The following is a 26,810-nucleotide window of genomic DNA, read 5'->3' as shown; positions in this document are numbered from 1 at the left end:
ATAATTGCTAGACTCATTAAAGGTTTATTTCATGCACACTTCAGGGGGTGAGTCATTGATTTAGTCTGTTCTTAAATGCCTCAACTCAGCCTTTCACCCTTTCGAGGTCGATAAATGAGTACCAACACAGGTTCGGTGATATTGGGTGTATATTTTTTCTGCATAAAGCGCTTAAGCGTAGTGCTATATAATAACACATCATTATCATTTGGTCTTGGATGTCTGCTTGCATTCACAGCAATTTGGTAATATGGGCCTATACACACTGATCTTACCGATACATATGGCGATCCATTCTTGTATGAAATGTACATCACATTATTGTGATATTGTAACCATATTTTTTGTAGTGTACAATGCTATTTGATGCCACTTCCTGTTTTGTCAATGGGTGAAAGGTTGTGTTCCATCGCTACCCGCAATATCACTTAGGTGTGGGGTCAAATGACATCACTTCCTGTGATGTCATCAGGGTCAAGAGTCGTCTGATGTCACTTCCACTACCCCTGGCATTTTGGTGAAATGACGTCCCCGCCCAAGATCTTGAAAATCACAGGGAGGTGTGAGCGGACTTAGACGGGGATGGGGATTGCATATACATGTCATGTACTCCTGAAGAGTATGCCCGCCGTGGGGAAAGCTTAAGAAATGTGTGCAGAGCTTGGATGCCAATAAAAGGTATCCATGCCTGGGACAAGGCAGTAAGAGTTGCAGAGGAACGTAGACGGAATGGGACAAAATATTTGTTACATTAGTAGTAACGAAAGGGGGGAATGTTGGGGGAGTGGTGGCATCGTCCCACCCCCCCTTTAGCATTCACGCAGAAAGCAGACCACATGTAAGCAAAGGGGGAGACACCTCCACCCCCTCTGTATATATTCACACAATATACCATTTGACCAGCATGACAATAACCTCATGTATGCATGTGTTTAGAAACTCCATTTTGTGTCCTGCCAAACGCCATCTTTTACTAGGCCCAAATTCATTCCACTGAGATGTCAGCCCTCCCTTCCCCAGCACCGCGCACAGATAGCCCACGACACCTCCACCCCAATAGAAGACTAGATCTGGTTTTCTACTACTACGGTGCTTGTAAAGGAGACAGCTGTGCAATGCCTAATGGTTGCAAGCGGATTTGCTGGTAGCTGGTCAATAACTAACATGGAGATTCACAGAGCACCAGTGTTGTAGTATATTTTTTCTATCCCAGTGTCTGAGGTCATCCCTGTTGGAATGTTAGGATGCCTTTGAGAGTGTGAGCGTTCCATGGTGTCAGTTGGGAGTGAGCCTGATTGTGAGGTTGGCCAGTGGTGGTTGTAGCTGTGTCCCCTCCCTAGCCCCAGTCATGTCTTCTATAACGTATAACTAGAGTAACTTGAGTGACCTTATATACTTGTAAATAATGTACAATAAAGCCTACCCTGGAACAACCTGAGACTCTGTAGGTGGACTGCGTGAGAGTCACTTTACTGGGACCCCAACTACGACAACCAGAAAGGCGCCGCAATTGTCAGTGTCATCTCACATAACAGAAGTACAGAAGTTTGCCAAAAAATACTGCTCAGACAGAAATATCTCAGTAAGGGTGGCAGGGTTCATCTCTGACGCAGAGCATGAATTAAACGCACACACTCAAGACGGTAGGCTATCTTTCAACATTAGCAATACATCAAGGGGTTCTGAAGAACCTCATTGGAGCTGAATCAGAAAACAACAAGCAGGTTAGTGTCACTATTTGACAACATCCAAACGTGCGCTTTTTAGCGTGTAAAAGATGCCTCCTGTCTTTTTTTTGTTAAACAAAATGCTGTCCTACCAACATAGGCAAGAACAGCACACCCCTTTTTGCACGGGCATTAGATTTAAATGCACACTCAATGGGCATGAGTCGTGATGGGAATATTTTCTAAGTAGGCCTATGTGAGGTAGCAATGGGCCAAGGCGTAGAGTGGGACACTTGGCTTGGCATCGGACCGTCTAACTCTAGGTGGTTGAATACCCCCCCACCTCCGCCCCCCGTCCCCCCATAACGTTGCTTTAGCGAGCCCAGCTGGAGCAGTGGTTTATATTTTGGTCATCCAGCAGTGAGAAGAGTGTTACTTCATGCTAAACCTCTTGCTTGCACTGGATCTACTGCCCTAATTACTTCCTTTTCGGGCTGTCAGCTTTTCCCTTTGCTCCAAACATGTTGATTGATTTCCTCTGCATAATTTATCTCTCGCAAGGACTCTAATTGCACATGAAAATAATACGATTACTGCGCCGGACATGGTTTATCCCTTGCGAGGGAAGAGAGCTTTAAGGGCTCCTGGGAACGCGGCTCGCGCTGCGGTACAAGGTCAAGGGATGGGCCGTATTCTGATGCCATGCTGGCACGGGTAAGCCTACGCCGTGTTTTGCTAGTGTGGGGCCTTATGGCGACTATTCTGAGTGCCAAGCCCCACTCTCTGACATCAATATCCAATACCACGCAACATGCCCGCTACAGCTCAGGTGTAGGAGACTCTGGAATTCTGAGGTCAAGGGTGCGTTGCTAGTGACAAGGCACCCCATTCCAACCGAATATGAGGAACGTTTGAATGCAGGCCCCCTACGCATGCCAAATGATACCAGCTTTACAAGCATAGTTACACTCCAACTGGGTTGCACTTGGTTCGCCTTTAGCTCAATATGTAAAGTGAGGGAAACAAACTTTACAGAGCTCTCAAGTTTTCCGCACCCAGGCGCGAGAAGGCCATCCAATCAGAGTTTTCCCTTTGAATTGTTGGACGTGTAGTTTTTTTTTTTAATTAAAAATACAATTCCCAGAATTCAAAACAAACAGAGGACTGGATATCCTTCAAATGCATGGACACAGGAAGTTTGAGAGCTCTGCAATTGGGACAGCACAAAATGACCCCTTGTACAACCCATCACGCTAGCAGGGCAGCAGAAGCCTTGTCTTTCAAAGCCTCTACAGAATCCATATTAACTGTGAGGGCCCAACACACAGAAAATCAGGCATCTAGAGTGAGCGCAGAAGATGCACTTTTTTCATATGTCCAATCTTCAGAAATACACCACTCACCTGTGTAACCTAGCCTGCGTCAGATCTAGACAGAAATGTGAATGTTGGAATGTGCCACACTTGGATCTCATCCTCAACTTTAGCCTCCGCCGCACCTACATCGAAATGTGAATGTTAGCATTTGCCACACTTACATGGAATTCTTAACCTAGCCTGCGTCGGATCTAGATGGAAATGTGAGTGTTGGCATGTGACATACTTGGATGGAATTCTTAACATGGTCTGCATCGGGTCTAGATAGAAAAGTGAAGGTTAGCATGTCCCTGGACAGCAATGCCAACCAACCAATCCACTAACAATTTCATCCCTCTGCATACACCTCTCAAACTCTAACCAAACACAACCACAAACCTCAAACGCAGCAATCCACACAAACTTCACTACACTGCAACAACAAAACAAACCACACATAGGGCCTCATTACGACGTTGCAGGTAACCATGGTGCTATTAGCGCCATGGCTGCCTCCAAAACCTTACCGACTCCGCCCTGGTGAATGGAGATATCACCGCCCCTTCCAAGGTTGGCGGGAGCGGTAATTCCCCATTCACCAGGAAAAACCAGGCGTTAAGGGAGGACCCGCAAAGGGAACTCGTAGTAGGGCGGTAAGGGATTACCGGCACCGGTGCTCTTGCCGTTGCCGTTAACCCCTTACCACCCACCTCGTAATGAGGCCCATACACTTACACAACAGCACCCGACGACTACCGGCCGTATAACACCCCAAGCCCAGCCAACCTACCCACCGAGCTGAGGCTGCCATCAGCACATCACTGCTATCTTGCACTTTTCCATCTTATTCCCACTAACTCACCCCCCCTCTCCCTTTTCAGAGCCGCCAGAGCGCCATGGGACCACTCCCGTGGTGATAGTGTGCGGTACAAATATCCTTTAACATTAACATTAACCTTATTCAGAAATGTGCTGTGCATTTTCAGGGGGCGCAGCTCCATTGCAAACGATACACCGGCCAGCCTCCTTGCATACATTAGTATTGACAGCATGTTTCTGACCCTAATCTATGGCAAACACTCAGCCTGGGTGTTGGGAGCACATTTATTGGTTCCTAGTGATTCCATCGACAGCCAAACCATCAACAACCATACCAGTGACACAAAACGCATTAAAAAAAACCATTGAATGCATTAAAAAAAATGGGGGGTTCCCCAACCCCCTTTTTTAACCTTAAAACCGAATTTTTACTAAACTAAACCCTTTACCATTTAAAAAAAAGGCATTCGATGGATTTTTTTCGATGCATTTTTTTCAATGGTTTGGTCTGTCGATGCTTTGGATTCGATGGAATGACCGGATACCCATTTATCTTGAAATGCTGAAAAAAGCAAACGTGATCTGTCTGTGGGTAATACATGTAAGTGGGACACCAGTGGTCCCTACACTGCTGCTGCTGCTGTACCACCTAAAACATGGAAGCTTTAAAAATGATGCTCCCTTACAGTGCACATTCCCCTGGGCCTGTTCGGACAGAGGAAGTGGGGTGGTTCAGCCTTCTTCACGTTTTAATGTGCATTCCTCTTGTAAAGGCAGCATGCCCTTTGAAATGTGTAGCAAGACCCTCCGATTTACCCACTTGCACAAAGGTGGTGAAAAAGGGGCAATTCACTGAACGTACGTGTCTACGATGCACGCATTCAGAGGCCGTTTGCGAACTTTGCTCATCATTTTGGCACACATTATTTTTTCAGAATCAGCACTGGCGAAAAGAAAACCCTGGGCGTCCCCTCTCCCCTGCACCAGCCTCTGATGAAAGTAGGGATACGGAGAACACGCCCTGATTCCCCGCCTCCCCCCCACGCCCCCACTTAGAAAGGCGTGTGTATCAGTTCTCCCACACAGAGCCACACTAATAGTTTTGGGGCAGAGAGGTGCAGGGAAATCTGTCCCCTCAAAGCAAGGAAGTGCATTGATCTAAGAACCTCTGCCCAGTCTTCATCCCAATCACAACCATAGCGTGATATGCTCCAGTGCTGAAAATAAGCACCTTGAAGTCCCCAGAGCACTTAATGAGGGCTGGAGACAGACAATAAACACCTGGCCCTTGAATAGCGACATGAGCAGTCCATCATGAAGGCACTTGTGTTGCAGCATAGATAGCGGACTCATTTAACAACAGCAGCCACTACAGACCCAGAACACAGTTATGCAGCCTTAGCATATGTGTAGGACACAGTCATGCAGCCATCTGGAAAAGGGAAACATACTAAGCATAGATTAAACATTACGAGGAATGTGCATGTACCATTACATTACATGTGTTCTGAGGCATGAGTTTAGAAACTACGGGGAAGGAGCATGCCCCCCAGATTGTTTACCCGGCTAAGATTGGGAGTGGATGGTACATGTATTCTATCACATGACCGGGATTAGAAGGCAAGCACACAGGGGGAAAGAACAGACAGACCCATCATGGATGTCTGACTCACAGCATCCTCATAGAATGTGCACGTGCTTGGATACAGGCGACACGTGGAAGCACTGAGGAAGGTGCACGCACTCTAGCATACCTAATGCATAAGGATTAAACCTTATGATGGAGGTGTATGGATCTGAACATAGACGCAGATTAGAAGGCGGGCATGCTTTTCGAGGGCTGTTGCCATGAGTGGGCCAAGAAGCAAATGCCCTTGCGGCATGAGCCTTGTGAGGGGTCACTAGTATTATACATCCTGGGTCTGCAACCTTTGGCTCTTCGCATGTTTTGAACTATGACTCTCATGATCCCTCGCCATTTACTCTGCTGGCTAGGCCTGATCAGTGTCGTCGTCCAAAACATCTGGAGAGCCAAAGGTTGCAGACCCCTGTTGTACATGAAGCAGGATTCTAGTCACTTAAGCCATGTGTGAGGCTTTTTTTGAGGAGGCTGCATTGAAAACAATCACTAGTAGGGGCTTTACATTTTGGAATATTTAGGGACTGGTAATTTGTACAGGTTATGTGCTATGAGATGAAATTAGTTTCTCAGAATCACACACTTTGCGAAAGTAGTGAAGCTGGGATGTTTGCCCAGCCCACAATTTGGTTAATTGACAACATTGCCAGTTTTAGTGGCACAGCAAGATGCACACGTATGTGAATGCCATGTTATGCTTTGGTAGCCATCTTTGATACTGAGCCAAATCACCACAGTAGTGTTTGCAAAACACGAAGGCTTCTCTGAACGATTGAGAATTGCACCCCTAACTAGTGTACCCAGACTGCTGCCTACAGAGGAAAGGAAAAGGGAAGGGATGAAGCAGTCGGGGAAAGAGATAAAACACACAAAGGGCTCGTTAAAGGAGGTAGGATCGTGTTTTCGATGGAAGGGAATATTTATGTAAGGCAGTTTCAGACAGAACAATAGGTATTACTAAACGTAGTGTGTGAATGTGTGAGCACAAACTCTGGAGTAGTAAATTTGGGACTGCCAAAACCTGGTGGCCAAAAGTGGGCAAGACAAGCATAGAGTGTGTGAAGGCGAATATGATCGGAGAATAAAAGGCTAAGTAGAGAGGGATGGGCAGATGCCTATCCTTCTGTTTGCTGTAAATATCTGACATTTTATTGTGTGAAATGTTCTAACAATCTGAGTATGTCTTTGGCTCAAGGGTGGTCAGGCTTTGAGGCGTTCTGTGTGTGTATTTTGAAAACATTCACAAGGGATCAGGAGGGAGAACTCCCTTTTACTCACTGCCCTCACCACAAAAGGCTAGATTCTCTAGACAGGTGAGCTTCAGGGGGCTACGGGGACTCATCATTGAGATTTGAGCCGTAGCTCCTCTGGGAGCAATACTGGGCTGCTTGAACGTTCCGGAGGCCTGCTAGGAGCTTCATAGGGATGGTTATAGAAGGAAGGGAGGCAGGATTCCTGTTGGTCTGAGGCTGTGGAAGTTAATCTGCCTATTCCAGCCTTGTTGACTCTTCTGGACCTTGGTTGCAGCTGCCCTGTCCTTTTTAAAGGGGACGGCAAGGCGATGTTAGGCCTAACAGGGTTGCCGAGTCTGATTACCAGATTACATTTGCAGATCTACTATCGACGTTATGGCCCTTTTCATCAACTGTCATATATGTGTACTTTTTATTTATTTGGGTGATCTCTGGAGTGCTACATGCGACAATGCGGCTGCTTCAAAGCACTTGTCGGCCATGTACAAAGCAATACAACATAAATCTGAAAGGACATAAGAAAACATGCCATAACATAACATAAACCAGAATTACAAAAGCAGCATTACATTCAAAGGAATAAGGGGGTGAATTAAATAAACAAAACACAACTTTCTTAAAATCGAAAAAAAGTCAATCGGCTACAAGCCTGACATAGGCAAGGACGAAATAAGATAAAAACTGACAACACACAAGAACGGAATGTAAGGAGATATTGCTACAGCGAGGGAGGAAGTGGAAGTGGGTATGTGGGGAGGTACAACCCCACATAAAAAACACAGAAATATGTACATTTGAAAACATGATTTCATCTTAGAATTTTTGTCAAAGATTCATTTTGGAAGAAACACATAGATCCTCACAGTTCAACAGAGTAAAACAAGGTGCAGCAACTCAACATGACATGGCGTAGCATAGCATAATATAGCTCAGCAAACCAAACCTAATAATTCATAGCATTTAAAAGCATTTGCATGGAATAGCAAAAATAGCATAGATAACATAGAAATACAATTGTGAGGCCTTGGAAGATATTCTGCCACAAGAGACAAATAAGGAAAAGGTATGGGATATAAAATTCACGAAAAGTGAAATCCTGTCATTGATCACAAAAGCGAGTAGATCAAGAGCACCAGGGCCTGATGGCCTGACAAACGAAATTCTAAAACAGGCCCCAGAAGTATGGGCTAACATGTGTCTATCACTCTTTTCAAGAATAGTATATAAAGGACAGATACCAGAATCCTGGACAACATCGATTACTATTCCCATACATAAAAAAGGAGACAGGGCATGTCCTGAGAACTACTGCCCAATATCCCTGCTGGACGCTATTGGCAAACTTTTTGCTGGCATACTCCTAAAAAGACTAAAAGAATGGTTAGATAGCTCTGGAAAGTTCGATCACAGGCAAGCAGGTTTTGTAGAAAATGTAGATTGTAGTTTAAATCTACTAATTCTCAACCTACTGAAAGCAAAGACCATACAAGAAAATCAAAAATTGTTTATTGCTACAATAGACATGGCCGTAGCATTCGATAGGGTGGATCGACAAATTCTGTGGTAAAAAATGACAGAAAAAGGCTGTCCGCCAGATCTGATAAAAGCCATCAGAGGTCTGCATACAAATACATCAATGCGAGTGAGACTGGACCAAAAGGGAAATCTAACGAGTGCAATTGTAACAAAGTGTGGGCTAAAACAAGGATGCCCGCTAGCATCCATACTTTATAACTTCTATATCTTAGAAGTAAAAGAGTGTCTGGAACCGTCAAGAGCATGTTCGCCAAAAATAGGTGAAAGAAAAATAGGTCATCTCTTATACGCAGATGACCTAATAGTGATGGATAAAACCCCAATTGGTTTACAGAAGAAATTGGAAGCTCTAAATACATATGTAAAAGAAATCAAACAAAAAATCAATCCGGAAAAATCAGCAATAATGATAATCAAAAAGGCAGGTCCAATGGCAAGAAGAGCTTTTAAATGGCACATTGAGAACAAAGCAATAACAATAGTGAAAAATACAAAATACCTGGGAGCTTTTGTAAGCGCCAACTGGAGTGACCAACCCTGGATTGACCATCTACAGCAGAAAATGGATCAACTAACATCACAGGCACTAAACTGTGAAAAGTAACTTCTGTAAATTTTCAATGCGCCCGATTGTGGAATTTTATAACGCAAAAGTAATTCCATCCATAACATATGTGGGCGAAACTGCCCTGAGGATTCCGTGGGAAACTTGGGACAAACTCGAAGCCAGATTCTGGCGCAAACTTTTGAAAATCCCTGCTTTTGTTCCAATAAGCATCATACAACACGAATTGGTGAATTGGGTCTGTATTCAATGCAAGTTCGAATTGTCTGGAAAACACTTGCTATCTTCAGAAAGATAATTCTGGATAATTGTCCTTTACAATATTTAATATTAAAAAAAGAAACAGAAAAAATGCAGTTCTGGCCACTAGCCGAATGGAAATCGAAATGTAAGGAACTACTACAAAATAATATGAATGTAACAACTGAAGCTTTGTGTAAACAGGCAAAGAAAGTAAAAATACTCTTGTTGTCAGTCGATTGGGCGGAAACAGAACGCGCACAAGCAGCTTCAAACTTCCACACCTCATCTGCCAAGATAACTAGATGTCCACAGATCTTGCCAGGATACCTAGAAAAAAGCGCTAACCAGAACCATAGAGATTTAATAATGCGCTTTTGTCTTAATATCCTAAGAACAAAGACCAATCTGGCTAGATATGGCCTGGCAAAGGAAAAAGTTTGTAGATTATGCAAACAAGATGAAGAATCAACTCGACATCTAATTCTTTTTTGCCCTGAACTGAGAACAGAAAGGGGACATCTATTACAACCTATATTAACACCATTATGTGACCTAGACCCTGATTTATGGTGGACAGCAGTGTATGATGAGCCAAATAGAAAAACCACAAAAGGCTTGGGACTGTTTTTGGAAACAATGTTAAAGAGGCTGGAGCTTGCCTAAAGAACACTCTGAACAAAGGACTTGAAGAATTGAACTGTTCCTAGAAGAGAAAAAATATCTAAACATATAGCCAAATCAGGACTGAAATTTGACGTAGGATCAAAAAAAGAGGATGGGTTTGGCTTGTGTGTGTGGAAGAGGAAAAATTTGTCTATAAGCAAAAGTTTGTAATTTTTTACGCTGAATGCTTTACATTAAAAAAAATAGATAACATAGAAGCACCAAATAGCAAATACATTGCATAGTGTTGCATGCCATGCCAGGAGTAAAGAGGATAAGGGCAAACACATGCATGACATGTGTAACTGTGAACAGGGCCGGAATACCTTAGTACCAGGACCATACTGACACTGACAGACGCCCAAACACACACATTTGAATTCTGCTCCTCTGCAGTTTCGCTAGCAAAATGAGAATGAGAGCTGTAGTGCAGAACAAGCCCTGAAATAAATGGGAGGAGGACTCCAGCCTTGATACCTCTGATGTATTCTGCTCTGGGGCAAATTGTAATGTGTTGCCGCCTGAAGAACTCCACCGAAGCACTTTGGGTAAAGTATCTTTTCTTTTTTTACATTTTCTTTTGCGTTTTAGTACACATAGTACCTTACACAAATGACTATTCAAAATACACTCTAAATACACTCAAAGAAAAAAAAAGAACATCAATTACAGAATTAAAACAAAGATACCTAATCTAAAACCAATACTTTGGGACATGTATTAATCCAATCAAACTAATAAAAGCAAAATGTAAAATGAAAAAAATGATGAATCTTAGCATTAGAATAAGAAGTCCCATCCTTCGACAAAATCACATTCATCCTGAATCATCACTTTGGAAATATCTGAGAAAATATGTTGAAATAGCTCTACCAAAGCCACAATCAGAGCTAATTGAGCAGTACACATCAATCTTGCCCGCAAACATTCTGTAAATACCACAGAGGCAGAATGTACAAAGGGTCCCAATTTAAAGTCCTTGCATGTCCAAACGTAGGGCATTCCAGCACAAAATGGAATAGTGATTCAACAGGAGCGCCCCCACACATCATACATCCCCTCAGCTCCCTAGGAAGGCCCAGTTTCGGTCCGATAACCTCCAGAGTTGGCAGGCAATTTAATCAAAACGTATATATACCAACGGTATATCTGAGAGGTGAATTTGTTTAAATACAGCCTTCTGTCTGGCACAGGCATATACACGATTTACCCATCACTGTATAGAGAAACTCTCCCCAATTCCTCAATATCTCTGATGTTATCCCATCTTTGTATTTTCTTCTTAATTATATAGTCCAAATCCACCCTCTGGATGTCCACCATCTTTAAAAATAATTCACACCTGCTCTCAAAGGCAATCAAATATATATTCAAGCCTTTCATCAGCAGGTCTTTTATGTGGCACCCAAGGCTACCGGGAGGCGATCTCTCCAGCTTCTTTCGACAGGAAAAGGATCTACTGACATATTGTGCCCACCAAGAAGTCAACCCCAGCTCCAGCCTCACAACATTAACAGGGACTGAAGTAGGGATACCTAACACCTGTTTTAGAATCCTGGCCTTCAAGATATCCAGAAATGTCCTATTCTTGAAATGAGTTAACTCACACCAATACAAGAGTATAGCAGAGGCCTTGAGCTTATAAAATTCAATCAAGGGCTTCGGGAAGTATGCACAATAATGATTACCTACCACCTTTGTTATTGACAAACAGGCACAGGCTTTTTCCTGCAGCCTATCTTAGTATTTACCGAAATACTGTTGAAGCGCAATCACAAGCCCTAGATAACACAAGGAATCTACCCTTGTAATTCTCTCATTGTTCAATTTCCAGGAGAATGGTTTAATATTCTTCTGCTTGCTACAGATCATAGCATATGATTTAGATGTATTGATGATCAGGTGATTAGGTTGAAGATAACGCTCAACTCCATTTAACAGTCTCTGCAGACCCTAAGGAGTATAATCCATTAGGATTAAGTCATCTGCGTACACTATGCAGAAGACTGATAAGCCCAACCACTTGGGTGACACACCTCCCAGGACTCCCCCTAGTCCCATAAATCTGAAAGATAGAGATTAAACATAGTCAGGGTGAGGACGCGGCGCTGGCGCACTCACCTCTCAAGAGGGAAACTCCCGGACAAATCTCCCAAGGTATTCAGTCGGACCCTTGCAGAGTTGCCCGTGTATAACATCTGGATCATGTGCAAGAGGTCAGCGTCAATCCCTCAAGAAGTTAATTTCTTCCAAAGTAATGTTATATTCACAGTATCAAACGTGGATGATAGGTCAATCGCTGCAACATACACCGATCAACCAATCTTACCGCCAATATCAAAGATACAGGTAAAGAGGGCTAAACTGCTCATGAGCATTCCCATCCCTTTTCAGAACTCTCTTTGTAAGGGATTAAATGTATGAGTCTTCTATGCCCAGCTAATAAACTCCTTCAGTGCCAAGTTAGCGAACATTTTAGATGAACTGTCGATCAAGGACTGTGGGCGATAAATCCGGGGGTCCTCTCACCTTTTTTTAATATGGAACAGGAACCGCCGCAGACCAAGATTCCGGGCAGCAGCCATCTGCCACCAGTTGCCCAAATGATCTATACAGAATGTAGGCCCAAAATTGTGGACTCTTCTCATAAATGCCGTTTACCACACCATCGGGACCAACCGCACACAAGTTCTTCAGTCTATTGATCACCTCAACAATATCAGACCTATCAAATTTTACGGCCCAAGGAGGCAGCTTGATAGTTACTGTGTCTGATGCCATTAGTGATTGAGTGATATTTAAAAATTGGTGGGAAAAAAAATCCACCCACACTTCTTCAGAGACACAGCATCCTTGACATTTTCCTTGAGACTCACTTTTGTTATTTAAGATCCACCAAATCGACCGTGGATCTTTTCTAGTTATTTTCTCAAGTAAGTCATGATTCGTGGTGATATATTTCTGGAGCCTGTGTTTCTTTAGCCAATTTTTGTACACATCCCTATCTGTTAGGGTTAGAATTAAAAGAGCCTGGTCACTGAACTTTGTGCGCTTTATTACCAACTTCTCAATATCCGCTTGACCCACATTAAAAAAATATATAATCAATTGTGGATGAAGTCCATGAATTGAACCAAGCCGGTTCATTATTTAAATGACCTCCAAACACCAGGGTGGTCTGTAGGAATCCCCACCTTGCTAAAAATGGGGACCAAACTCTTCCCTGATAGTTCTTGGGCTTCTTTGTCCGTGTATACATGCCAAGAACTGTTTTACCACTATTGGCATCATCAGCTTTGTACTTACTCACATTACACCCACAATTCAAGTCCCGACCAGAATTATGGTGCCCTTTTTGTGCTCCCCTAACAATCTTACCAATATATCTTCTACCTCTTTTAAAACCCTGTCTAGATTGTGCCGAGGGGGTTTTAATTTCTCGTATGGCTAACACCGCGTCTGAAGGACATTTCAACTTCAATATGGAGAGCTACATCTTGATTTTCACTGCCGTTAAGATCCCACCCATAGGTCTCCTACACAAGCCTTTCTCGGCCTGCTTATAGAATACCACATACCCATCGACGGTCGGGGATTCCCTTAACCAGGTCTGCTGCAGAAAGACAAAGTAAAAGGTGTCACAAATCTCCTTCCTTGTCAAATGAAGGAAAGAGTTGAAACCACTGGTGTTTCAGATAGTGACAATGATTTTATTTCTTGTTAAATCCAGGTCTCGTTGTGAACAGAAGGACAGCAGCAAGCCACCCCCAGCTCGATGACAACGGCTCACATGAGTGTTGCCTGCAATCTTTCTTGTCAAAATAACACTGGATAGTTAAGTTCTCACACCTACTCGCCTTCCACTTGGTCTCCAATTGTTTGGCATAGAAGCAGTCAAAACCTAAGAGTAAAATGTCTTCTGGATGATTCATTTCCCACTTCTCTATTAACGTTGAGTGGAAATTCACAGCACATTTTCCAAGGTGCCACCGATCAAATAGATGTGCAAATTTAATATCAGCGGAAGAGATAGAACACAGGTCTGGCTTTGTGGATAAAATAGTAAATATTCTCATCCTACTTAAAGGATTGTGTCGGTCCTCATTGAAAACTGATGAAATAATTAGGGTAAGAGGTTTGATCATCGAGCCTCTAGGTCGGGTCTTACTTTTCTCACTTTTTCCCCCATTCTTTTCTGCCTCCCCCCGACCCGGTTGTCCCAACATTCGAGTCTCCTTATCTTGCTGAAAGGGAGGACATTGCATTCTGCAGCCCATGTCTCGTTTCTCCCCTCTTTCATGGCTGCTGGAACCCCTTTCTTTGCATTGGGAGGATTCAGTTTACAACCCATAGGCTTCCTTTTTTTCCTTCCTGGTCTGTATTTTCCTACTAGATTTTGGATGTAAAAATGGCTGCCTTCGTGGCCCTGAGTCTCGCTTGACCCAGTCAGATGTTTTTTGGCCCATTAGCATCCCCGTGTCAGTGCCCCTAAACCACACTGGTCAAAGAGGCGAGTAAGATCATTAATGAAGCCAATACTGTTTCTGTACACCTGCCAGGACGAAAATCGGATTGAAAGGGGTAAAAAAAAGATTGAATTCTCAAGAAATGTGCTCAGGAATGGAGTAAATAGGACTACGAAAAATGTAATCAGGAATCGCAGTAGTAAGATTGGATGAAATTGGCCGGGAGAGCAGGGTCCAGAGTAGGTTTTTTAAAAGCAGGACCACCAGGACATGTTTCAGGTGAGGGGGAATATACCCGGAACTAAAAGATTGATTTACCACTTGTGTAACTAGATGTGCAATAGTAGGTACCACTTTTTCAGGATCCCACAAGGAATGGGATCCAGAGGCATGGGTGATTTCAGCCGATTCATGGCGGCAATGACATCTGCGGAGGGGAAAAGAGGCAAGCTAGACCAGGTGGCAGCATGGTCAGCCGCCTCAGGGCTTAACACAGAATCACCTTTTCTGAGACATATCACAATTGTTTTGCGAATAGCATAGATGTTATCTGAAGAAAAAAAAACTAGACAGAGAATCGTAGAGAGCCTGCGAAGAAGAAACTACACCATTACTAGTCGAGTTATCCGAACGTGAGCACACCAGATCGCAAAAGCTCTTTAGGTAGATTAACAGCAGATTGGACCTTATTAGTATAAAACTCCAATTTAGCTTCGAAGATGGCTTTGTGGTAAGTAACAGTGGCCTGCTAAAAAGCAATCCTGGTGGCGCGAAACAATAGGTCTTTCACCATTTCCGTCCTGATTGTCTGCGCGAGAGGCAAAGCTCTTTAATATGATCATTGAACCATCGTACAGAGGGGCGAGAGAGTGTCTTTGAAATAGACAGCGGAGCAAGGGAGTCAGCTGTAAGCATACAAGCTTGCAAGACAATAGACAAGTCGACAGGCTGTGTAAGATGCACAGTAATCACTGATCTTAGCCAAAATCATAGCCACCGAGTGCCAATTGCTGTGTAAAGGGCCTCGGGTAGTCGATGGCTTGGCAAAGGCCTTGATTTTGATAGAAAGCGGGATAATAAAATGATCAGTCCAAGGTACTCGAAGGGCTGAGTAGGTTTTTCCTATTGCAGTAGAGGAAGAGACTAAATCGAGCGTATTTCCTAATTGGTGAGTATGCTAAGTCACCAATTGTTGGAAATCTAAATTGCGCATGGCTGACCGAAAGCAAACAGCCTGGGAATCTAGAGAATCATTCATCTTGATATTGAAAACACCAACTATTAACAGGTTGGCTAAGCAGACCTGAAGGTCAGCTACAAGTTCTAAAAAGGCTATATCAAAAGTAAGGTCAGCATGAAGAGGGTGACAAACAATAAAAACTTGAGGGCTCATAGATGCTGTAATGGAGATGTGAATCAGTAGGGCTTTTATGTTAAGGGAATCAGACAGAGGTAGTGATGTACCTACAAAGTATGACCTACAAATAAAAGCAAGATCCCCACTACGATGGGTGGAAGAGCTATCGTACTCAATAATCTTTTAGCTATCGGGTACAGCGTGGTACACACAAGGGCCTGATGAATCCTGAAACCATGTTTCGGTCCCACACACTATGGGCCTCATAATGACCCTGGCTATAGGGGGTGAACGGGGCCGGTAGAGCTGCGGGCCCCGTTAACCCCCTACAGCCTCATTATGAGGTCTGCTCGCGGGACCCGCTAAGGACACCTGTTAAAACCATGCGTCCTTAGCGGGTCCCGCGAGCAGACCAGGATGCTAACAACGGGCCCGTCATTAATGGGCCCATTGTTGGCATCATCCCCATTCCCATTGAGCCCTATGGGGGCTGAAATGGGAATGAGGATGTACCGAGTCCGGGTTCCTAGAATGGGGAAATACCGGGCGCTCCATGGTCGGAATGGCCCGGTATTTCTCCATTCAGGGAAACTGGACCGGTACCCGGAATGGGGGTAGCCATGCCGCAAAAAGCGGCATGGTTACCTCCAGGGTCGTAATGAGGCCTATGTCTGGCTTATGATCGTTTAAGAGAATGTAGCAATTAGCGGGGTTTGGAAATAAGCGATCACGCATTGAATAGAAAACAATTCAGTCCATCAGCAAGGACTGCCTTTCCGTCGGAACAGCTTTAAAGCCTGTAGGAAATATTGTAATGGATGAACATACCCGGTGGAGGAGCCGGAATGGCAAGTAGAACGCTCAGCCCATGGCCCAGCCGAGTCAAGGAGGGGCACAGACGGGCTTAGCTTAGGCGCAACTTTGGCGCATGCCCGTTGCGGCTTTCTGCTACACGTATGGCGGGATCTACGCATTATCGAGTGTTAAGAGTATCGCGCTAGTTCAATTCCTGGTTAGCTGCGGGATGGTAATGGAGAACAGACTGCTGTTCACAAGTGCTTGTCTGTCTGAATAGAAACATAATATTCACAGACTCCGCATGGGCTTCGTTACCCCTGGGAGTCGGCTTTAGTGAGGTCTGGCACCCTTAATGGTTACGGGGAGCGTGGGAAGTACAATAAAATACATTTTGTTTAAATATATAACTAACAAAGAAAGCAACAAAATGCACTTCGAACGAAATACAAATGTAGTCCCTACAAAGCCCTAGAGGCGTTTCAAAAGCAAGTGTTATTGCAAATCACAGCATGTAAAACCTCGTAAAATTACAATAAAAACAAGCATGAAATGAAATATAAGAGTGTCGGCATATTTGAGATTTTAATGTGTCCCCAGAGGTTGTTCAGAGGTTATTCTTAGTCTTTCTCCGCTCTGGGCTATTTTCCCTCTTTCTCTGTTTCTCCCACATCCCTTCCCACTTAACCCACTCTGTACCCGATTGCCTCAGGCAGTGCTCCGCGGGACGGGCATTGAGCCCTCCGGCTCTCCTGTCCTAGCAGAGCCATGTTAAGTTTCCTGCCTTGTTCTCTCCTCTCCGTGTCATGAGGCGACTGCCTCCGTTGAAGAGTTTCGGTATTCATTCTCCAAGGTAAGGATTGCTAAGTAAATGCTTAACAACGAAGGGCCTCATTACACGTTAGGTGGTAAGGGTTTACCGGTACTGCCGGTAAACCCTTACCGCCTTACTACGAGTTCCGTTTGAGGGACCCGACTTTAACGGCTGGTTTTACCAGCCGTTAAAGTAGGTTGCCGCAAAGGAACCTCGGAGCTAATTACGGTACCGCAATTTGCGGTACCGTAATTAGCCCCTTCCCCCTTCCCATAATGCCCTATGGGTGAACACATGGGAAATGGGAAGGGTCTTGGTGAATGGGGAATTACCGCCCCCGCACACCTTGGAGTAGGGCGGTAATTCCGCCATCCACCAAAGCGGACACAGTAAAATACCAGCGGCAACCATGGCGCTGGTAGCGCCATGGTTACCGCCTACCGTGTAATGAGGCCCGAAGACATCACCTCAGTTTCTCATTGAGCTCCACCCCCCGACTTCCAACACTTACCAGGGGCCTTATTACAACTCAGGCGGTCCGGAAATAACGGTGGCGGTAAACCCGCCGCCTCCTTGTTTCCGGACCGCCTGATCCCGACTCCTGCAGGCGGGAGGTGATGTTCCTTCCAGGTCTAACCTGGCGGGCTTAACACTGCCTGCCTGCAGGCAGACGAGGAAACACCGGCAGCATTACGAGATCCCATAGGACTCGATGGGAATGGGGATTAACACCATTCCGCCTCCGTGATTCCCGGAAAACCGGGGTTGTAATGCCCTGGTAATTCCGGGAATCACGGAGGCGGAATGGTAATACGAGTCCGGCGGTAACCAGGCGGTTTCACCGCCTCGGTTACCGCCGGACCCGTAATGAGGCCCTATGACTCGCATTCTTGTTCTCATATTTCTTCTGTTCCCCTGTTACACCAACCTTTCTTCACAGGTCCCAGTATACAGCGCCCGCCTTTACTCTTCCTACGTGACATGCCTGCACAACGTCCTGCAGCTCTGCGCGTTCCTGATCTACATGCTGCTTTTGATAATCTTACTATATTGCTTCATCTTGAATCTACGCTGCATGCAATCGACCTCTATGCCACCCTATTTTTGTCTCCAAACATCATTTTATCGCTGACGTTGCCCCCAACCGCCTCCAGTGTTTGACTTTCCTTACTGGTCATTTATTACCTTGCTGTGCCCTGCTACACCACCTCACTTCACGGGTCCCAGCGGAAAGGACCGGTCTCTGTTTCACCTTGAGACAAGCTAGCACAATGTTCTGCAAATATTTACCTGTAACCTTACACCTGATGTGCCCGCTGTATCATGAGGAGAGGCGTCAAAATGTTTACCCCCACGAATGCCACTTCTTTGCTTAGCTGTACCTCCCACATGATGTAGCCCCCAGCACCATGTAGTGAGACTTTGTCAGATTGTGCACCCACACTAATTGTTCCTTTTTATGGTTAGCTGTACTGGTACACCTGATGTAGCCCGCCCACACCATGAGGTGAGGCTCTGCCAGATTGTGCACCCAGGCTGGTTGTCCCTTATTATGCATGCCTGTACCTGTACACCTGATGTAGCCCCTGCACCATGAGGTGGGGCTTTTCCAGTCTGTGCACCCACACTAATTGTCCCTTATTATGCTTGTCTGTACCTGTACACCTGATGTAGCCCCCCACACCATGAGGTGAGGCTTTGCCAGTCTGTGCACCCACACTAATTGTCCCTTATTATGCATGCCTGTACCTGTACACCTGATGTAGCCCCTGCACCATGAGGTGGGGATTTTCCAGTCTGTGCACCCACACTAATTGTCCCTTATTATGCTTGTCTGTACCTGTACACCTGATGTAGCCCCCCACACCATGAGGTGAGGCTTTGCCAGTCTGTGCACCCACACTAATTGTCCCTTATTATGCATGTCTGTACCTGTACACCTGATGTAGTCCCTGCACCATGAGGTGGGGCTTTGCCAGATTGTGCACCCACACTGGTTGTCACTTATTATGCATGCCTGTACCTGTACACCTGATGTAGCCCCTGCACCATGAGGTGGGGCTTTTCCAGTCTGTGCACCCACACTAATTGTCCCTTATTATGCTTGTCCCCACACCGCAAGGTGAGGCTTTGCCACATTGTGCACCCACACTAATTGTTCCTTTTTTTGCTTACCTGTACCTGTAGTAGCCCCTGCACCATGAGGTGGGGCTTTTCCAGTCTGTGCACCCACACTAATTGCCCCTTATTATGCTTGTCCCCGCACCGCAAGGTGAGGCTTTGCCACATTGTGCACCCACACTAATTGTTCCTTTTTATGCTTACCTGTACCTGTACTACTGATGTAGCCACCCAGCACCATGAGGTGAGTCTTGGCCACACTGTGCATTGACAATCTACCCTTCTGTTGTAACTCTCACACTCAGTCCTTCACTCTCTAGACTGTTCTACTGCACTTGTACTGTAACTAGTGCCTAGATAGCTCAGGATTTTGCGCACTGCTATAAATGTGAAAATAAATAAATAAATAAATAACCACAATTCCTCCTGCCACCATTCTACGACATAACAAATTGCTTATTATATCCTGCCTGCGTGCAAACATGTGGAGGCCCTTTCTACTTTATGATAAATGCAAATTGGCAAGTGAGGCATGTGTAATCATTTGAAAAAAACAGTGGTTTCGAGAATATGGAATTATATATTTTTGTGTGTTTTATATAGCTCTAACATGCTTGACCTCATTACGAGTGTGCCAGTCCGGTAACAACGGTGCCCGTAAGCTACCGGCACCGTTGTTACCGGACCAGCACACTCCGAGTTCTGTGAGCAGGTGCCTTTTAACCAACCAGGTCTGACCTGGCGGGCGGAACAGCACTCGCTCACAGACCTTGACGGATGCACCGGCACCATTATTAACGATGCGTGCATCTGTCCTCCCCATTCCCATTGAGTCCCACGGGACTCGAATGGGAATGGGGACTAATCCTTTCCAGCGCCTGGCAATAGGACTTTCCCGGTGCCCTCCAGTCTGCCTGAGGCAAAAAGGTCATGCTTGAAGGCCAGCTCTGCTGTGACACTGCCTACAGTGCACGCCAACAGACACCAGTCCATAGTTGAGACCCAGGAGGAGGCTTTCCCTCCTGGTAGACCATAGAAGAACTGTGGAGAAACCCCTTAAAGCTGAGCCTGAGAACCAAGCAGTGGGAGACTCCAAGAAGACCATAAATAAGAGTGCCAAAACCCCTGAAACCTGAGACTGAGAACCTAGCAGACCGTAGTCCCTGAGAAAACCTTAGAAGAAGGGTGTGGGAACATCTTAAATCTGGAATTGAGGACAATGGAGACGAGACCCCAACAAGACCAGAGAAGAAGGGTGCAGGAACTACTTAGCCCGGGACTGAGAACTAAGGATAAGAGACTCAGAGAAGGCCATAAAAAAAGGGTGCTGGAACCCTGGTAAGCCTGAGACCATAAGCATATTGTGTTAACAGCCAGGAGAGACTCAGCTGGAATTACAGAGAACTGGGAGAAATTTTCATTTGAAAACTGTTTAATTTCCCCAAGAGCACCTTTCTTTTCGACTGGCCCTGAACACTTCCCACATGCTGGAGGATCAATATCATGACAACTTGGTTTGCAAAGGTAGCGGGCGCCCCTCTCTCGACAGAACAAGGCCTGATAACCTGTTCAGTGGTTATTAACCACTTGAGAGTTCGCAGCCACTGCTTTTACTCACTGTGCCTTTCACAGATGGGAAATATCCATTTGCATATCAGTCTTTGTCCTGCCCAGGGGCAGTCCAGCACCGAAATGCAATGGCAATTCCAACCTGAACGAGGGTACCACCAGCAAGACTTGGCTTCCTTTGTGTACAGAAACCGGAAGTAGAAACATACAAGACTTCCTCAAGGGTACTGCAAGTCACCATCTATCTTTAACAGAGTGATACAGGTGGACTTGTGCAATCTACAGATGGAGAGCACAGTGTTACAGTACGTAGATGTCGTTCTCATTTGCACCAAGCCAGAAGATCAGTGTATGAAGGACTCAGTGCACATGTTGACAGTGTTAGCTGACAAAGGATACAAGGTGGACAAGGGCAAGCTACAGTATTGTCAGAAAAAGGTGCTATAAATTGGGCAGGTAATCTCCCAAAACGGCCAACAGGGCAGAGACAATATGCAAGACAGCTAAGCCCACGACAGTGAGAAAAATGCAACAGTACTTAGGGTTATGCAACTACTGCAGAGCATGGGTCTTCGATTACAGTACATACACAAGGCTTCTATTGGGCACTCTGAAGGAAGCACAGAAGGAGCACAAGACACTGACTTGGACCACAGAAATGACTGATGCATCTGACATGCTGAAAGAAGAAATATGCACAGAAGAAGGCATTTTTCCTATTCTCTTACACTGATGATGTGGTGATGAAAGCAGTACTGATGCAAAAGACAAGCTTGGGACACACACCCATAGCCTACTGCAGTGGGAAGCTTAACCCAGTAATGAGAAGACATTATCAGTGCAAACAAGTTTTGGCAGCTGCCACATTCATGGTAGAGAAATCAGCATCACTTACCATGGGGTGCACTACCACTCTTTATGTGGAGCCCGCTGTTTTTGCAATACTACAGAAGCCAAAGAACACACTGACGACACGAAAAGCATCAGGGTACCAAGTGAAAATATACAAGGCTTCACTGAAGATAGTGAGGTGCAGGTTGGTCAACCCCACAATTTTCCTAGCAGATGTCATACAAGAAGGAGACTATGCACACGACTGCGCAGAAAACATACAGGCATTCAATGACACTCCTAAGGTAGATGATGATGCACTTGAGGGGGGAGACATATTGTACATTGATGGGTATTTAACTATTGACCAGGCAGAAGGAGTCAGGCATACAGGAACTGCAGAAGTGAGGTTGAAAGAAGATGGGACAATTGAGGTAGTGGCAAGTGCATAACTACCGTCTCATTATTCAGCACAAGCAGCAGAATTAGTGGCCCTAATACTAGCATTGCAACACAGCAGGGACAAGGAAGTGACAGTATATTCTGACTCTGTTTATGTGACATCAACAGTATACTCAGGACTGGCACGGTGGGCAAGGAGAGGTTTCAGAAGGGCAGATGGGACACCAGTACAACACGCACTACTATTGGGCAAATTGATTGATGTCATTGAGTACCACAAGGGTAGCAATAGTGAGGTGCCAAGCACACACTAGAGGGGAAGATCCCATCTGAAGGGGAAATAAAGCAGCATATTTTGAGGAAACATGTGCAGCATATTTTGGAGAGCTATTAGAAATGGAGGCAGCATCAAATTCTCGAGAGTGTGCCAGAAACATGGTACTGAAGGAAGGGTACAATGCATTGCCAGAAACACAGATTATGGAGTTGCAGGGAGCTGCGCCCATGGAAGAGAAGGAGTCATGGACAAAGAGGATGTACAGTATCTCCTACGGATGCCCTATGGTGGCAGTATAACACTGGGAAAGTGGTCATGCCACTAGTGTTATTGAACACTGTACTGACACAATTTCACCACCCAACACACACGGGAAAAGAGGCCATTGCTGCCCGCATTGGAGAAACATGGTTCTGTCCTAATTTGGCGGAACACATGGCAGAATTTGTAAGTAATTGCTTGACTTGCAAGCAATATACAGCAGGGCACACGTTGAGAGTTGTGAGAGGAGCCATACCTCAATCAGTAGGCCCATTCCAGCAATTACATGTTGACTACGTTGACATTATCCAAGTGTGCCAGGGATACCATTACATGAGAGTGGTTGTGTGCCCATTCCCTAGGTGGATTGAGGCAGGCCCCTGTTCACATGCAGACGCCCTCAGAGCGGCCACATTTTTGATCAGGGAAGTGTTCCCAAGATTGGGCATGTGTGAGGTCCTGCGGTCTGACTATGCCCCTTACTTGTTCCAGCACATCACCACATTGCTGGGGATACAAGACAAATTTGCTTATGTGTACCACCCGCAAGCAAACGGTGTGTGTTAATGTCTGAACAGCCTGCTGAAGGTAGCCATAGCCTAAACACAGCAGAGCACAAATATAAGTTGTCTGCACTGCTTACCTCTCGCTTTGTTTGCATTGCACAATAGACCTGGGTCCAATCACCATTTAATGCCCCATGTGATGGTGACAGGATGGTGCATGCAACTCCCGTTGGCTTTTCCCACAAAGAAAGACTGAGAATAGTGCAGATGTATTAGGACAAGAGATGAACGAATATGTAACGCTCACCTGATTCCCGTAGAGGCGCCGGCCTTGACTGGGCGTATACCGTATCTTCTAAGGTGATGTGTAACACACGGCTGGCTCTTTGGGCTGGACCCCTGTGCACTGTATGTCTGACTTGAAGGGTAAGGTGTCTGCAGATAGAAAATATGGGATTAATGAACTGGGTTATTGAATGTCTCTCTCTTCTTCCCTTTCTCTTCTCCTGTAGGACCCCAAAGGTTAACGCGCTCACCTTAGGTAAGTGAACGCCGTGCTCTCCATCTGCTTCGGAGCAGGGTGCTGAAACCAGTTTCCTCACTGGATAAGGGAAGCAGGCCTCTTGACTTCAGAGGACTGCTGTCCGTCGTTTTCTTCACGCACGGTAAGTTTCGAGTAATTCAAATGTCTTTAAAAGTCTTTAGTAATGTTGTATCTTGTTTTGCAGGGTTCCGGCGATGGCGAAGATGGAGCCCGTGTGATGAATAAAAGCGCCTTGAAGCACGTAAGTAAGCACTTGCTGCCTGCTTCACGGCGCGCTCTAACTGTCTTTTTCCTTTGCAGGTATAAGTTCGGAGTGGCTGCAGGGTGGCCGAATACCCACTGGGTTAGATGTGAAAGGAGTAATGGCTCGTGAGTATTTAAGTTCCCCAAAGTCTTTAAACGCACCTTGTTTTATCTTTCAGATGCGGGATGCAGCGCTGAAGGCCTCCGGAGCGTGCGCAGAATTGGTAAGCTTTTGTCTTTCAGATGCCGGAATGCAGTGCGAGGCGTTGATGACAGCCGATGGATCAGGTAAAAGGAGCGCTGTCACTGAAGACTGTAATGCTAACCTGTTCTTTCTTGTCTTTATAGGTGTTGCTGAAGACTGGATTCAGGATGGAAGCCTTTTTCCTTAGGCCCAGGATCAGATGCAGAAGACACGATGAGCGTTCTGCTGCAGAGGATGCAGAATAACACAAAGCAAGATTCATCCATCGGGTGTGGTTTAAATAGCCTCCTGTAGTGCTTAGGTGTCTCCTTCCACAGCCACGCCTAGGAAAGAAAAGAGTCCCTGCTTTCCAGAAGAGTTCCAGGGTTCTGAACCTAGGGAGTAGCTCCTGCCCCACCCAACAGGAAAAGTAGTCCCGAACAGAAGAGGATCAGAGGCTCAACTGGCAGGTAAGTAAGCAGCATGGTCTGCCGCAGGTAAGTCCACCCAAGCATTATGAGCCCGGCGCTTCCAGCGCTGGGACTGGGCACATTTATGAGCCTGGCGCCACCGGCGCCAGGACAGAGTCCAAAAGGTCCCAATTGGGACCGGCTGGCGCTCGGAACCTGGGTTATGGGTCTGCTTCCAAGGGAGTTGGGCAAGTCCTGACCTCTTGGAAGCAGAGATCATGACAGTACCCCCCCTCAAGGCCCCTCCCAAACCGGGCTTCTCCGTGGGTTTGGGTTTGTCAGGAAATGTTCGATGAAATTTTTTGATTAGGCGAGGAGCGTGGACATATTCAGCAGGTTCCCAGGATCTCTCTTGGGGGCCGTAGCCTTTCCAGTCAATTAGGTAAAATAGTTTAGATTTGGAGATCTTGGAGTCCAGAATGCTTTTGACTTCAAACTCGAGTTCTCCATCAACTAGGATAGGTTTTGGAGATTTAGTTAGTCGGGTTTGAGGTTGCACGGGTTTTAATAGAGAGACGTGGAAGACCGGATGAATCTTCATGTGCGGGGGCAAGTCCAACTTGACCGCTACTGGGTTTACTATGGTAGTGATGGAATAGGGACCAAGGTATCTTGGGTTGAATGTACGTGGCCCTTTTAGAGGTAGATATTTGGTAGATAACCAGACTTGATCCCCTACTTGATATTGAGGGGCTTCCTTCCGATGTTGATCTGCTCCTTTCTTGTATTGTTCTTTAGCCCTTTGAAGGTGAGAAACAGCTTCCTTAAAGGCTTGGGTGATTGTAGCATGCAGGTATTCTACTGCTGGTGTTTCAAGATCTTGGAGGGGATCCAACTCCGAGGTTCGAGGGTGACTGCCGTATAAAAGAAAAAACGGGGTTTTCCCAGTTCCCGAATGGACAGAGTTATTGTAGGCATATTCGGCTATCCAAAGTATGTCTTTCCAAGTTTTTTCAGTTTGTTGCAGCATGCAGCGTAAATACTGTTCCAGAGTTTGATTGGTCCTCTCGGTTTGTCCGTCGGTCTGAGGGTGGTGACTGGTCGATAGTCTCACATCAATTTGAGCCGACCGACAGCAACTTCGCCAAAAATGAGAAATAAATTGACTACCACGATCCGATATTAGAACCGAAGGAAAACCGTGCAGTCGGACGATGTTTTCCAGGAATTCACGGGCCAGAGTTGCTGCTGTTGGCAAGCCTTTGAGCGGAATGAAATGCGCCATCTTGGAGAATAAGTCCATGATTACTAGAATCGTATTGTATCCGGAGCATGGAGGTAGATCGGTGATGAAGTCCATAGAAAGCGTATGCCAAGGGCGAGGTGGGATGTCAATAGGGCGTAAGAGGCCTGCTGGTCTTTCCTTTTGACTCTTGTTTTGGGCGCATACTCCACAGGACATTATAAAGTCTCTGATATCTTTTTTCCAAGACGGCCACCAGAAGAAGCGCTTGATCTTTTCTGAAGTCTTGGTCATACCGGGATGTCCTTCCATTAAAGAATCGTGATAACAAGAGATTACTTTTTTCTGTAAATCTGTGCTGGGCAGGTATAATCGTTCTTGGAAATACAACAAGTTGTCCTTTACTGCAAAGTCCTTTCCCTTTAAAGGCCAATTCTGTATGTCTGCTGGAGTTACAAGTTGCCTGGCTTTATCCTTAACTTCCTCTATGGATTGTGTGGCGATTACACCCAGGATTCTTTGTTCGGGAATGATAGGTACAGGTTTAGGGTTGATCAAGTGTTCTTCCACTCCCATTCGAGAAAGGGCATCGGCTTTACCGTTTTTTGTACCGGGTCGATAGGTAATTATAAAGTCAAATTCGGCAAAGAATAATGCCCAACGAAGTTGTCTAGAGGATTGGGCTTTTGCAGTTTTCAAATATTGCAGGTTTCGGTGATCCGTAATCACAGTAACGGTGTGTCGGGCCCCCAGCAGATAATGCCGCCAAGCCTTAAAAGCAGACTTGATAGCCAGAAGTTCCTTGTCAGTAATCGTGTAATTGATTTCAGGAGGCGAGAATTTGCGGGACCAAAATGCCACAGGATGCAACTGATTGGTTACCGGGTCCTTTTGTGATAGAACTGCCCCCATGGCAAGGCTTGAAGCATCAGTTTCCACGATGTAGGGGAGTTCGGGGCGAGGGTGTTTTAAGATTGGTGCAGAGATAAATTTAGTCTTCAAATCCTGGAAAGCTTGTTCCGCCTCGGTAGACCATTAAAAACTTTT

The sequence above is a fragment of the Ambystoma mexicanum genome, chromosome 4p (assembly GCF_040938575.1).
Source record: "Ambystoma mexicanum isolate Mex_15411 chromosome 4p, UKY_AmexF1_1, whole genome shotgun sequence".
In the NCBI taxonomy this organism is placed as follows: domain Eukaryota; kingdom Metazoa; phylum Chordata; class Amphibia; order Caudata; family Ambystomatidae; genus Ambystoma; species Ambystoma mexicanum.
Note: the sequence above shows the minus strand (reverse complement) of the source record.